The 9468-nt window shown below is 30.7% G+C and overlaps 1 protein-coding gene across 1 annotated transcript in view; it reads right to left on the reverse strand.

Annotated features, from left to right (window-relative positions):
• Positions 1-6730, reverse strand: part of LOC106690034 (uncharacterized) — a 24550-nt gene extending 17820 nt beyond the window's left edge. Inside the window, exon 1 of the mRNA XM_014435292.3 lies at positions 6640-6730. The gene's annotated coding sequence lies outside the window, so the exon portion shown is untranslated. The remainder of the gene's footprint in view (positions 1-6639) is intronic.
• Between the last annotated feature and the right edge of the window lie 2738 nt (positions 6731-9468).

The raw sequence follows: 9468 nt of genomic DNA on the forward strand, positions 1-9468 counted from the left end.
TTTTCTCATTTTTCAGTTATTAATCAGGGAGTAAAGGTTTTCTAATTTAATTTAACTATTCAAACGAAAATTATAATCGAATGTATATTAAAGTAAATTATGTATATATATATATATAATAGATTTAAAAAGAAATATAAAAAGTATTGTATGTCTTGGAGTTATTATATTTCTATTTCGCATTTACTAACTAATCTTTAACTAAAAAAAAAAACAACGAAAACAAACTTACCGTTTATTTATCTTATTAAAGGTAACTGAAATCCATGGATAAACTCAATGAACATGCAAAAGAGTTGATTGTAACCGTTAACTTATCGCATCGAGTCATTTAACTAATTAGCATGGCTCGAAAATGACCCGACGTGACCAAGTATGGGTTAAAGTTAAAGCAGTATCGAGTGTTTAAAATGTTTCCTTCCATTCACAAAATATTAATTCATTGTGAAAAAGTTATATGAAATACAGTTGAGTGGATAAGCAAAGAAAGCTGGGAATTATAGATTTAAAATATACTACTTCACACTTTCTAAAGTTTGTGCCCCTTTGTCACCGCAAATTCAAAATACTTGCCAACATTTAGTAAGCAAACGTCGGTACAGTTTGTCTCAGTATTCTGCGTATTTGATTTTTACGCCTTATGAAATATATGATAATCGTTTAGTGATTATTATTACGGTATTCGTAATAATAAAATGGTTTTTACTTTAAAACATTTCTGTATTTATTATATTTTTTACTTGTTATTTTTGAAGAGGTATAAAATATTTTTTCGGCAATTATGCAAGATCTTTACTCTAGTCGTGTTGTTTTATGTTGCTACTTTCCATAACAGTGGTTTGCAACCGGTGGTCCGCGGACCATAAGTGGGCCGTGAGAGCCTTGGGGTCCGGCAACACATGTGGCTATTTATTGTTAGTTCTATTTCATTAATTACCTTAACTGATGTTAGAGTGTTAGGTGAAAGGTTTTAACAGACAATAAAAAATGTCAAATGGACAATAAAAGCGACTCAAAATACACTTTTAAACCACCAAATTTTCAAATATTTTCCGATCAGTACTTTCCTTTCCTCTAAGCCATGAGTGGGGTAGGCCGCACATGATCCAGTTTTCAGCAAAGCGGTGTGCAGATTTTTCTTGCTTGGGAACCACTGTTACATAAACATTGCTTAACCAGCCCTAAGAAATCATTTGGAAATAGTATTGGTAGCAGAGAAATTAAACAATAGGAACTAAATTGATTTTTATATCGGTACCACATCAACACTTGGATTTATTCTCCATAATTTTATATCAAAATCCAGGGATTAATTTGAATAAATTACAATAAATAAAATTATTTTATAAATTATAGAATATGGCTAAGAGCTAAGAAAATTATACCAAACTAATGTGACATTATTTTACTACTATATTTTTGTTTTTGTGAAGAATTTAATAGTTATAGATCCTGAGGTATGAGAACAATCTTGATTCTCTTCGTTGTTACTCTGGTAGATTTCAGAGCGCAAACGAAGTGCACTTGTTCTGAGAGCAATGGACCTTTTTCGACCAACTGTATTTCCTGCATCGTCCAACGAAAAGGTAATCCACCACATGTATTTCATTGGGTACATACATAGGTTACATGTTTAAAAAAATTAATGCAATCTACAATTTCGAGATATTGTATTTCAAGATAAAGAATACAAAAATTCTATCTACCGCTATAAACCGCAGAGAGATTCAAAATTGATGGGTTTTGTTTTCGGAAACAACTTTGTCAAACCTAGTCTGTGGGCCACAAAAAAGTGCTTTCGATACCATTGATCGAAATTAAATTTTCTTTAAGATGAATAATTTTAAATGTATTTTATAAAATTTAATCATTGATGTTTGGGGCGAAATTGTGATATTTCTATTCCTTAAAGAAAACAATAAAATAAATCTTTTGTGATTCGTATATTCTATAAGTTTAAAAAAAAAAATTAAAATAAACTCCATATTTTTTATTTTCCTTTCTTTTTAAAAATATATTATAGAAAACCAACGTTTTGGGGGTAATCTTCTGTCTTAATAAACCGAAATGAAACAAATTGCACACACATTTTTAAAAAAATCATATTTAAAAATTCGTGTACTCTACCTCGTACAACAAAATTTATTAATATAAATACCATAAATCTATAGCACCATAAATAAGCACCATAAGCACCATAAATCCGCGTAGATCCCGAGGTCTAATACATACGAGTTTACTTTTATTTAACTATAAATGGAGTTATAATATGGGAAAGTATTACTATCCAACGAAATTCGAATTGGAGTTTTTGGAAAAACTTTTTGAGGCAAATCTGGCAAATTTTACTAACCAACCTACATACGACCAAAAGTATTGTGAAGATTGGTTGGCTCTTGCTAATTTTATGAGGTTCGAAAAAAAAATAAAATCTAAAGATCAGGGAAGCCAAAAATGATGAAAAAATAATTTTTATTTTTCTGCTGATATCAAATTCCTATTTTAGAATTTCTTGAGGTTGGAATAACGAATATAAATTTTGGACTTAAATAGAACACGACAGCTTAATGAAGAAACGAAGTTTTAATACAATTCCGGGTCATCTCGGTTATCTCCGTCCGAATCGAATGCCTCTTTCTTTTTTTCTCCTTTGGCTTTTCATGAAATTATTTAATATTAAGTACTTATCCATTGTTTATTATTGCTAAAAATTTGCTGATTTTTTAAAAAATTGTCATTTAGACCCGGTCAGACTATTTCATGAGTTTAAACTAATAGTAAAATTCATTTCATTCTACACAGATCAGGCGAGTTTAATCTAATTCGTTAGAGTAGTTTTTGAGAAAATGGAATAAATGTGAAAAATCGACTCTAATCAGTGGCACTTCTGGTCGGTCGAATTTAGGGAAGAAGTTAGAAATTTAGTTTTTTGGACTCAGGGGATCTCAAAACATTTATTTACGTCAAAATCTCAAATTAGAAATTTTTCTTGATCACAATACTATCTCTCATTAGAGGGGTGGAGGGTTGACAGTTTGCTTCAGGTTGAATATCAAATACTTCATCCTTATTAAAAGCACTACAATAAAATTTCTTGTTTTCACATAAAATAAATAAGAGTTAAAAAGATTTTTTTACCATTTTATTTCTTAGTAACTAATTATTTCTGAACGACGAAATGATTAATTTAGAATATATTTAATAATAATACGTTGATTTTTAACTCAAAGTAAATAAAACTTAAAAAGGTTATTTTTTTAAAATCTATTTTCTGTTATATTTTTATTTCTATGAGAATTTCGCAATTTTCAATTAAATCCAAACAAGATACTTATAATGATTAATTGGTTGCAAATCCGGTCAGATAAATACAATTATTAAAAATTTTCGAATAATCACTCATTTGCGTCAAAACTTAAAACTATTTATACGGTTCTAGAAAATATAATGTAAAATTATCCATGATGAACCAAATACATATCTTATCTTAAAATGGTGTTGGAGAACTAATACACGAGGCAAAATGTATCTTAAGGCTCATTTAACAGCTAGAATCCCTTTCATGTCAAATGATTTTTCAAAATTATGTAATAATCAGAATATTCCAATCTACAAAATAAAATTGAGAACCTCTGACTGAGCACTCTGAAGCTGAAATCTTGATAGTTTTAATATTTCTTTAGGAAAGCAGTTTCCTAACTTGTCTACGTTATATACGAAAAGTAAAAGGCTTTTAGGGAAGTTTGATGAAAATCGATATTTTCGTAAATGGGGAAAACATGGGCGTATGGAACATAATCAGCTCCCAATTTCTTATATAAATGTAAATTTATATATAATATAAATAAAAATTCTTATTCAAGAATATAGTGGCCTTTTTATTTATTTAGTTAATGTCTGAAAACAATGAGCCAAAATGATTTCATTCCCTGGATTACAGCATTCTAGATAATGTTTTAACTATTTAACTTTTTAAATATTTTTAACTGTTTTAGATAATAGTGGAGACACTAAGAAGTCAAAGATTACTGTTCGATGCCAAACATGTGACATCCCAAACAGCAAATGTTCAGATAAACAAGAAAAGTTCAGTTGTGCTGTTGGAAGCAAGCCTAAAATTGAAGAGGTGAGTGGTATAATCTTCCTCATTATAATATTTGTAACAATTATTTTGGTCAGACCATCATTATCCTGCTAGTTTGATGACTTGTACAACATCTTTCTAAATATTCTTCAGCATGTCAGTCTTTTTCGCGAGGTTTAGTGTTTAAAGCAAGTTTCATCAAAATCGTTTGAGCTGTTTTGGCTCTACAGTTTTGAGAAAAACAGATTTTCCAGCAATTGGGTACGGGTCGATACACAGAAGTCGGAAACTGAATCGTACAAATAAAAACAACAGAAAATCGGCTCCGTTTAGAGTGTGGCATAGACACACAGATAGACAAATGACCAAAAATGATTGTTTATAAACACCACATCCAAACTCTTACCCGAATATAATTGGTATTGGTAACTAGTGGAGGAAACTATTCCGGCAAGTAGGCCTAGTGGTTATTTTGGCCATCCCCTGGCGGCTACTTTGATGTTACCGCCGCAAAATAACCGAGGTAGGAGTTTTAAGATTAATTTCTTGGGATTACCGAGAAATAAATATTAACTGCCACAGGTGGGTATAAAACCCACAACGTTTTGGTAACTTGTCATGAACTTAGTACGAAAAGGTGGTCAATCCGAACTCTTAGCTCAGAGAAAGTCACAAAGATCTTAAACGTAATTAATGTTACGAGATGTAGTGCACGTAACAAACAAGCCATTCCAGTCACATATCAATTAGTTTACTATTTTTTGAACTTTTCCGCTATCATTTACTCTAAACTTTAGCCCATCAAACGGATATAATGATTTTGATGAAATTTTCTTGAAGTTTTCAGCATAAAGTCCTTTATTTTTTTTGGATCTTATCTTATCTTTTGTATAACATAAATCTTTGAAATATGCTGGAACAAGATTATGAAGAAAATTTGGGTATAACTCAAAAAAATATACATTTTATGGCAAACTATGTATAAATTTATTTAAAAAGTTACTTTGGTCCTGGTCATGCTGGTAAAAAGTTTCTATAGTTTAAATCAGTAAAAATGTGCTCAACAAACCAATCAGATGAATAGGAAAGAAAATTAGCCGTAAACCAACAAAAAAGTGTTCCAAACGTAATTTAGAATATCTGCAGCAGAATTAATCTTAAAAATATATTCATTGGAGCATATACGTGAATAAATGTTAAAATACGACAAACCGAACCGAACGTCATAATGACGTCTCAGGTGTAACCAATTGTCCGCTTTGTGATAAGTAGTCGGACAATTGATACTGACTGAAGAGTATTGCCTGCCTCTTTGGAATCTAGTCTATTACCTGCCTTCAGTCTCTAGAATTATGACGATGGAATTTGTGGTTAAAGAGACAGAATGGGATAAAAAGTGATTTTATAGATCAAAGACAATTAAATTCAATGACATAAATGAATATTTATGATCGATTCAGACATACTGAATACATGAATGATTTGACACTACGAGAATATCAGTAAATGCCTTTTACCTTACAATTAGATTGTAAAACTTTAACTAAAATTGGTTAGGTAAGTTAAAATAATGGGTAATAAATACTATGTTGAAAAAAAAAACAAAAACAATGCGTTATTTATCAATAAAGTGATAGTTGAAAGATAAATCCTTTCAATGGCAAATCTTGGATTGACAATGTTCAAACAAACTAAATGATCAAAATAGAGTTTTCCCAAAGAAATCTCCCAAAACAAAGTTGTTTAGCTTCTAAATAATTTTCAGTGTCATCAGTCGAAACTTAAACAATTAATAGTGTTACATAGTTCTATTTAGAGATAACTTTCAATTGAAAATTATAAGCTAGAAGCTCTTGTTTCTCAAAATTAATGTTGTAATATTTTGAAGAACTAAAGTATAAAAACAAGGTTAATTAATCATTAAGTCTTAAATGAAATCATAGAAAAAATTACAATATGCATAGACAAATACTAACCAATGTTTATAAAAAGAAACCACTACATTTAAATTTTATTTTGTTAGAGTAAGTGACAATAAATTGGATTTAACAGTAAGTGAATGATAATTATTCATGAGAGATTATAAAACAAAAATCCACACTTAATCCAGAAAAAAAGGAGACTTGAATAGCTGATTCATGAAACCTTCAAATTTATCAACTATATACATTTTTAGAACAATAGAAATGAACAGGATTAGAAAATAAATCTGTAATAGTAATGTGTGTAATAAAAATGTTAAAATGATTTTGGGTAGGCAATAGGTTATGTAGGTACTAATTGAATTGAATGTATTTTTATCCTCTAAATTAATTGATTTAAAATAAATGAAACATCTCAGACCAGTTTGAGCAGTATTATTTTATTTTATTTATTTTTATATGATATGCTAAATAAACAATATCCACAGATCTGTTAAATGGTATATTTGAGCTGGTTGAGATTGTATAATGGGTGGACTGAGATTTCAAATAACTATTTTAAAAAAAAATTAAATATACTAAACAAATAAAAAATAATATGTCCAGAAAAAATGCAAAAGATAAAGAATTTACCTGGGAGTGGTCCTAACTGATCAGAACGAAGTGCAGGCCGAAATAATCACATCGGGCAATCAGAGTTGGGCATTAGCTAGATAATATTTAGATTGTAGGAGGATAGTCCGGTGGTCAATAGAGATATCAAGGATAATAATAGTAAAAGAACAATTTATTGTAAACTAACGTTTCGTCCCACTTTGCAGGGGTGTCATAATGGAGTGCTGAAGTCGACTATGCTTCATCTCAAACGTTGGTTTAGAATAAATAGTTCTCTTTTACTATTGAAACCTTTATTCACCTCCATCTGAACTATCCTACAATTTACTCCATACGGTCAATTATCTTCTTTCAATATAACTAATATTTAGTTAACTAAGGACAAACTAATAGCTAAATAGTTGTCAGAATTAGTTCTCCTAAAAAACTGGAACTAATTTAGTTGTAAGATTTCGCGCTAGCTAACATGCTATAACTAAATTATTTTCAATTCCTTAACCCTATTAGTGGTTAAGACTTCGTCTTAACATATTAGGGTCCCTTCATAAGACTTCGGAGACTCTGGTAAAGAAAAGAATCAATTTTATTATTGTGCGACTGCATATCGATTTATTTTAACTTTTCGGATTTCTAGAATATTGGGGTCCCTTATAAGTTTTCGGACGAGCCGAAAATGAAAATAAAATTGATTTTATGATCAGGCGGTTGTGTATTGATTTATTTTAACATATCGGATTTCTAGCATAATGGGGTCTCTTAATATCTTAACAGGGATGCTGTAAATAAAAATAAAATCAATTTTATGATTACGTACTTGTGTTTCGATTAAACGTTTAGGATATCTAAAATATTACGCTTCCGTTATATGTTTGGAAAGTACCGATAGCGTTACCCAGTGCGCGATCACAAAGTCGATTTAATTTTCATTTTTAGCACCTCCGAAAACATATATAGGGACCCCGATATGTTGGAAATCCGAAATATTAAAATATATCGATACACAAGCTCGTGATCGTAACGCTTCATAACTAAATGCTTGTTGCTGCTCTCAGATAATTGCTAATTGAGTTCCAAGAGTTAGGTATGAGTAAACAGATAACAATTAGCCGGTTAGTTTTTAGTTTCCAATGCAAGTACAGCTAATTTTGCTTTAGCTTTTAGTTGTTGGTTATAGCAAACTTTTGCTCAACTCTGCAGACAATAAGTGTTTTTATGAAATGGCAAAAATACTAAAATCAAAGGAAATGTCTTTGGATGCCCAAGTAATAGTTTTTAAAACTATTATATTGCTATCTTTTCCTACGGGTGTGAAACCTGTGTTTCTAGGGAAAAAAGCGAGAGGTCTAAAATTTGGGAGAGGAAAGGCCAGAAAAACATAAGCGGCCCCAAGATATTGGAATGATCAATGGTGAATAAGAAAAAAAAATGAACATCCTCTTTAATGACGATAACGCTGTCACAGCTGAAATGTGCTGCCTTAAACTGCAAGGACACTAAGCAAAGGTGGAGAGAGAGAGAGAGAGAAGAAGACTGCGTCTTAGAGGAAGGCTCCTTGTCTTGTTAAAATAGCTTCAAATTTGGTTTTACCTAGAACTAAGGCTAAATGAATACTTATGTGGAAACGATGATAGTAAAAAGTCAACCACTCGTTTCGGATAATGTAGAAAGATTTTCAAAATAACTGACTTTTTTTTTTTTTAAGTTTTGAGCTATTGTATTAAGTATAGTAAGTTTTTTAAAAAAAATATATTTATTGAAATTTACAACGCTACATTATAATATATTCAGTAAATTTGTTCTCAGTTATAATGGAGTGATACAGGCGTGTAGAGAACTACCCTTGTAGTTGGTAGAACTCTAATGATGCTTTAAACTAGCAGGTCTCGTGGCCATCTTCTTTTTATGCGCCTCGGAGGATTGTCAAGAATGGATTTGGATGCAAGGTTAGAAACTAATGGGTTTGGGTGGTTAGGGAGTTTATAATGGAAGGAGTAATATCTGGTTCGGGCTGGATCGGTTACATAGGGAACATTAAGGTCTTTATATATGATTTCATTTGTAACAAAGTAATGATGATTTTACGAAGGATTCTGGATTGTAAAGATTTGATATGAGAGGAATTCGAAGGTTTAGTGGAGCCCCAAAGCTCAACTCAGTATATCCAGATTGGCCTTAAGTCATGTAGATAAGTTTGTAATGAGTTTAAAGTTTAGACTGTTTAAAGTTTTCTACCTTTTCAGTTTTGTGTGAGTATTCCAGGTTAGTCGTTTGTCCAGATGTAGTCCAAGGTAGCGGATCGACTGGGGTAATGGGGTAAATGCAACATTATAAAAGGAAACTGTAGGGCAGTCGGCAGGTTTACAACGAAGGGTAAAGGTGATTTGATGAGATTTGTTGGAATTTATTTTAATCATACAGTATTAGAAGTAGCAGAAATATTGTATTAGACTACTTAATACTGTATTTATCCAACTTCAATTAGTGTTTTAGTGGTGTTCTTTCTTCTCAATAATTTCTTCGATGCAGTTTTTCAAAACCAATAATTATTTTTCAAAAAATAAGAAATAAAGACTTCTTCAATTTTCTCGGAAGATATCGTGACAAATACTATTCTGAGACCAATAATCATTATAATTAACTTAATAGTACACTTAATGAGCTTCAAATAAAGAATTATTTACGATGAATGTTTTTCAAAAATCTCTATTTTTTACAAATATCATGAAAACTGCTAATTTCACGGAAATATAAAATTACCATAATTACATATTTACATGTGCGGCAACAGCGGACTTGATTACAGACAGAAGTTACGTGAACAAAGCTAAATTATACTGGGCTGTTCGA

Source organism: Halyomorpha halys, unplaced genomic scaffold (genome assembly GCF_000696795.3).
Source record: "Halyomorpha halys isolate HHAL.00 unplaced genomic scaffold, Hhal_1.1 Scaffold1558.1, whole genome shotgun sequence".
NCBI classification, from domain to species: Eukaryota; Metazoa; Arthropoda; class Insecta; order Hemiptera; family Pentatomidae; genus Halyomorpha; species Halyomorpha halys.